The following is a 6,437-nucleotide window of genomic DNA, read 5'->3' on the forward strand; positions in this document are numbered from 1 at the left end:
ATTAAGCTCACCATCTAGAGAGAAGTTATTCAATACAATTGATTCTAGACAGCAGAACTTGTGCCACAACTTCAAGCTAGGTACTACTATTAGAAGTTCTGGTGGGTCATGTTTTCAACACACCTTGTGCCATAATCTTTGTCTTCTTTAGACTGATGCTTAGTCCAAATTCCTCACAAGCTGATGGAAAGTTGATGGAGCTCCTCTTCACTGTGCGTGACAAGAACTGCATCATCAGTGAAAATAAGTTCTCTTAGCAGCAGATGTCTGACTTTGCTTTTTCCTCTTAGACATGCAATGTTGCGGAGTTTTCCATCTAATTTTGCATGAAAACGTAAACCCCTTGGTGCTAGATGAGAAAGCATGACAAAGCAGCAGAGAGAGTAATATACCAGGTGCCAAAACACCTCCCAGTTTGACACCCCAGCAGCTTTCAAAAAACTGTCAGACTGATCACCATCACACTGGACTTGAGCCTTCATGCCATCATGGAAGTACTGAAAAAGACTGAAGAGGATTGAGGGGCAACCAATATCTCTAATAGTTGGAAGTGGCCCTTTCTTCTGACCAGGTTAAAATCCTTCATAAGATCGATGAAATCCACAGAGAGGATTTTCTTGTTCTTGACACTTTTCTTGCAATTGCCTTAATGAGACAACCATGTCAATAGTGGTTCTACCAGATAGAAGCTGCACTGACACTCTGGATATAATTGGCTTCTAGGCTGGTGATTACTACACGTAGACCCAAACCAAAAACCACCACCCTGTAAACTTTGGGGAAGTTCAGATTCAAATTGCTCAGCTCAGATCCATCTTTATTATACACAGAATATGAGATGAGGTTTTATGGTTACTATTGGAAATGGAGAGGAGATACATTTTGGAGTGAAGTGGGGGTGGGGTTTGTGGGTAGACGGAGATGGGTGTTGATACTGGGCCATATTTAAAGTTGTTTACAAAAACTTGTCTCAAACATTTCATATAACTATGATGTTATATTTAATTAAATGATACTTACTTATAATGTTAGCTGTATAGTGAAGTTTTTTGTCTAGCAGTTTAGAAACATTTAAAACCATTGATACGTATTTCTTGTTACTGCAGCACTATTCAGTACACTTAAGGAATACCAATATATTTTGGGGTAGGATTATACAAAGCAACAACCAGCTTTGTGGGTGATTAAATTCCATAGTAAAGCTGGTGGTACAACTGCCATAAATATTATTGCAAGACAAAAAGATTCAACAAAAAACAGCCTAAACAGAAGAGGAAATAACATTTTTTCTTGCCCTGAGAAGTTTTGAAAGTCCAGTGCTGTTTGCATTGACTTTACATTGACATCACTTTGGGGAATGGATTGAAGTGAATAACTTCTCCAGGGAGAAGTCTGAGCAGACACAGTGCCAGTAAGGATTTCAGGGTAATTTGTCAGAAAAATAAAATCTGTCAGAGCTTGAGTCCACTGAAATCACTGGCAAAGCTCCTACTGACTTCAATAGATGCAGTATCAGGTCCTACATTTTGTTGTTTGTTCTGTGAGTAGTAGGCTGCTTATTTGGGCAAATGTATGTGCTGAAGTGTATGTTCTTTACTGAGTCAGGTCAGTACAGGTGAAGGGTTACTCACGTCAAAATTGGGAAGCTTGGCCACACATCTTAGGATCCGGGCACTGCACCACATTGCTCGTTCCCGTTCATGATCCTTTCTGGAGATTAGCCAGGGCTCGAGGTACTGTAGGAAAAAATGAAGGAGATCACTGCTCACAAAAACAGTAAACTCCTAAAAGATTGTGGCCCAAATCTGCCAGTAGCTGGTGTAAACTGGAGTAGCGCCACTGACTTCAGAGAAACAACTCTGATTTATACCAGCTGAGGATGTGGTGGGTCCTTTGTCTAGTGGTGGGTCAGATTAAAAAACGTAGCATTCTCCTCTCTATGTAAATAAAGTTTATGGGTTTTCTGAAAGAGGATTCTCTTCTGTATTTTCCAGAAATCCATCCTATAATATAGTTCCACTGAGAAGAAAGACTGGCATAATAATCTGCTCTGCCAAAGAGTGGCTCCTTCCTTCGCTCTGAAACTTAGTCAGTGGATTCAGAATTTGATAGGGTATAAAATGAAGTCTATTTTTATCTCTGGAAATGAGGGTAATACCACATAGGAGGCTTATCCTGCCCAACTTTTCTAGGGAGAGTGAGATTTGCGGGGGGGAGGACGTCTCTCCTGCCTACAAGTCAAGATCTGGGGGAAAGAGCTTCAGAGAGGGAAGAGGAGGGAAGTATATTACTCAGTTGTTATAAAAGTGTTGACATTTCTTTTACATACATTAGATTGTTCTAACACCCTGACATAGGAGCTGGAACTAGGGGTGCTGCCGCACCCCCTGGCTTGAAGTGGTTTCTATCATATACAGGGTTTACAGTTTGGTTCAATGGCTCTCAGCACCCCCACAATACAAATTGTTCCAGCACCCCTGCACCCTGCAGTATTAGGGCTGGGCGGATCGATCTAAGATACGCAACTTCAGCTACGCGAATAGCGTAGCTGAAGTCCAAGTATCTAAGATCGAATTACCTGGGGTCCACACGGCGCGGGATCAACGGCCGTGGCTCCCCCGTCGACTGCACTACCGCCATTCGCTCTGGTGGAGTTCCGGAGTCGACGGTGAGCGCGTTCGGGGATCGATATATCGTGTCTTAACAAGACGCGATATATCGATCCCTGATAAATCGATTACTACCCGCTGATACGGCGGGTAGTGAAGACGTACCCTTATAATCTCTCTAACATATAATCTCTGAAAAGAGAAGAGTATGGGAGGGCTAATTAAGGCATAAACACTATGGCCCAGATTTTTAAAGGTATTTAGGCATTGCTGCACACAGCATTACAATGAGCAACTGATTTAGGAGCCTATGTATCAAAAGGGATTTAGGCACATAGGAGCCAAAATTTCATTGGGCTCCTAAGTGCCTAAATCACTTCTGAAAATGAGATGCTTAAATACAGTTAAAAATTGGACCTATAGGCTTGTGCCCAGGACCCCAACTCTTGGAGTTGTCTCATCAGGGCAGAAGCTCAGCTTTCATGATTGTTAAGAAAAGTTTGAAAACATGATCTGAGCATAGTGTTGTAGAGATGCCCGCCTGCATCTGCAAAGAGCCTGAAACAACAGTTCTCAGAGGTGTGAACTGCTCCGTGCATCTCAATGGGGTATAAACTCCAAGGGAACACAAACCATCCTGCCAAAACATACCAGCAAAGTACTCTATGTATGGCAGAAAGAGAAGAATGGGCCCAGATCACCCACCTAACCAGATATACTCTGGCTGCTAGGCTAAGTACTAGGAAGGCCCTTTACTGCCATCCCTGTGTCTCTGGGATTAAGAGGCTCTCCCTGCTTCTCTCCAGCATAGTGGGGTTCTGATGCTGATCTTGAGGGTCACAGGGGTCCCATATGACTGTCCCTGCCTCTTTGGGACAGGAGAGGGAGCTCCCTGCCACTGCCATTCCCTTTGATGGGGGGATAGGGTCAAGATGCTGGGGCATAGAGCTCCCATGTTGTGGTGTGCCTAGAGCCCCAGATTGTCTTAATTCAGCCCTGAACTCAGAGGGGACAGTCGAACCTTGATTGTTTAATCTCTTGTCTATAATTCTCTTTTCCTCTCTTGGATACCCCACTACTGCTTACCTCCAAAATCTTCTGGGCCTCCACAGGACATTCAAATACCAAACCCTCAAGCATTCCTCTCAAGGCATCTATAGTTTCCTTGTACAGAGACTAGAGGAAGAGGCAGTACAATAGTCAGTGTCATACAATCTGACATTCTACAGGCAACGTGAGGTGTAGAAATACTTCTTTAGAGAGATAGGATGAGTTCCTTAGTCTCTCTATGCCTCAGCTCCCTATCTGTAAAATAGGGATAATAGCATTTCCCTACCTTACAGGGGTGTTGTGAGGATAAATACATTAAAAATTGTGTGGTGCTCAGACACCTGGTAATGGGGGCCATATAAGCACCTACGATACACAGGGAAAGTTTTCTGATCTCATAAATAGGAATAATTATTTCTCTGCTTCAGATATATGCACTCACTATTATTTTCTGTAAAAAGCGACAAAAAGATTCCTGTGGCATCTTATAGACTAACAGACATATTGGAGCATAAGCTTTCGTGGGTGAATACCCACTTCGTCAGATGCATGTAGTGGAAATTTCCAGAGGTAGATATAAATATACAGGCAAGAATCAGTCTAGAGATAACGAGGTTAGTTCAGTCAGGGAGGATTGGCCAGTGAATGGCTAGCCAATTACAAAAGCAGTTTCTCCTCCCTTGGTGTTCACACCTCAACTGCTAGAAGAGGGCCTCATCCTCCCTGATTGAACTAACCTCGTTATCTCTAGACTGATTCTTGCTTGCATATTTATACCTGCCTCTGGAAATTTCCACTACATTCATCTGACGAAGTGGGTATTCACCCACGAAAACTTATGCTCCAATAGGCCTGTTAGTCTATAAGGTGCCACAGGACTCTGTTGCTTTTTACAGATCCAGACTAACATGGCTACCCCTCTGATATTATTTTCTGGCAATCTGCCTTAAATTCCTTCTAAGAACAAGATGTGAAATAAGTTTGCCATTCTCAGCAAAGATTCTGATACAAAGCCAGATGAATAACAGCTAAATTGCTACATACACACTGGGCTACATACGCACCAAGTCAGAAAGTGAGAAAAAAACCTCACCATTTAAATATGAAATTGTGTCATTGGGATAATAATATTTTTTTCCTGTACTTCCCTAGCTAAGAGAAGACCCCCTATTATTATGATATTAGAACAGTTCTCTGCTAAAGAGCCAGAATCCTGGTAAATCTGGAACTGTGCAATTCCATTATTTCCCTTTAGCTCTATTAGTGGTGAAGTAATTTGAGACTAAGCAGAACAGATGCATCCTTAGCACACAGACCCAGGTGTGCATACATTGGCTGATTGCACACCTTGCCATGTGCTATCTCTTACTAACAGGTTTTGTCTCTTTAATTAGACATCAGTTGAATTCTGCAGACTGGGTTGCCTAGTTAGACTACTTGCTCTTCATTGCCATGATCCAATAGACAATATCTGCTTATTGGCATCCAGGCTCATATTCAACTTGTAATATTATCCTGCTGGTCAAAAAGTGTAAGTAGGACTCAACATTTTCTCTTATCAGGCCCAATATGTCACCATCCCCAGGAGGACTGCTAAATTAAAGACACATGAGGCTTCTTTTATGACTGTATTTTTTTAAAGGACAGATTACCTCTGGGTGTTGGCATTGTATATCATCACATGCCTCTGCTAACATGATCTCTACTGGAGGCAGAGAAAAGACACTTTTGTAGCATGCCCGGAGTAGAACAGCTTTCTTCTCAGACTTTAGTGGTGGCTTCAGCTTTCTAACAAAAGAGAGAAGCCCCCTTAATGAGAGTCATGACAATGTCTGGAATCTAAGGTAAGAAAAATATATCATCCATTATTCTTTAAACACCCCCAAACTTAATGGGGTGTTTGTTCTTACCATAGTAAGCAATAGAAATGTGTGTGTGTGTGTGTGTGTGTGTGTGTGTGTGTTTTGGTACAAGATAACTGCTCTATTATAATGCACCAAAACTGATTTTAATAATATCCTACTTGGGGATAAATTCATAGGCCAAAGATAGGAAAATTAGCTTTTCCTCACTTTCTTTAGTTCAGAGTTCATAAAGCATGCAGTAAGCTAGCTCTGATTGTCAATAAATATTTCTTATGGGTAAATATTGGTATAAACTAGGGAACAAACTATGTTTGAACTCTGAAGTTTTATTGACATTTAAAATATTAATTTTGTATACCACAAGGCTTCCATTGCTTTAGTCAGAAATTATAGCGGCACCATCTAGTGGCCACAATACTGTAGTGCCTTCCTTTGCACATATAGCACGTTGCCTTTATGTGTTTGCCTGTCACAATGTGAATGTTGTACAGCGTGTATAGGCTTGGAAGGATTAGATTTTTATTGGTAAATGTCAATAAATGTCAATTTCACCATACCAACACAAAAATATTTCCACTGATAATCATCAAAATGTACACATAGGCAGAGAAAGAAAAATGCTGCTTGAGAACTTGGAGTTTGATTTGGATATATTCTTTGCATATCAGGGGTCGGCAACCTTTCAGAAGTGGTGTGCCGAGTCTTCACTTATTCACTTTAACTTAAGGTTTCGCGTGCCGGTAATACATTTTAACGTTTTTTAGAAGGTCTCTCGTTATAAGTCTATATTATATAACTAACCTATTGTTGTATGTAAAGTAAACAAGGTTTTCAAAATGTTTAAGAAGCTTAATTTAAAATTAAATTAACATGCTGATCTTACACTACTGGCCCACTCAGCCCGCTGCCGGCC

Source organism: Malaclemys terrapin, chromosome 3 (assembly GCF_027887155.1).
Source record: "Malaclemys terrapin pileata isolate rMalTer1 chromosome 3, rMalTer1.hap1, whole genome shotgun sequence".
In the NCBI taxonomy this organism is placed as follows: Eukaryota; Metazoa; Chordata; order Testudines; family Emydidae; genus Malaclemys; species Malaclemys terrapin.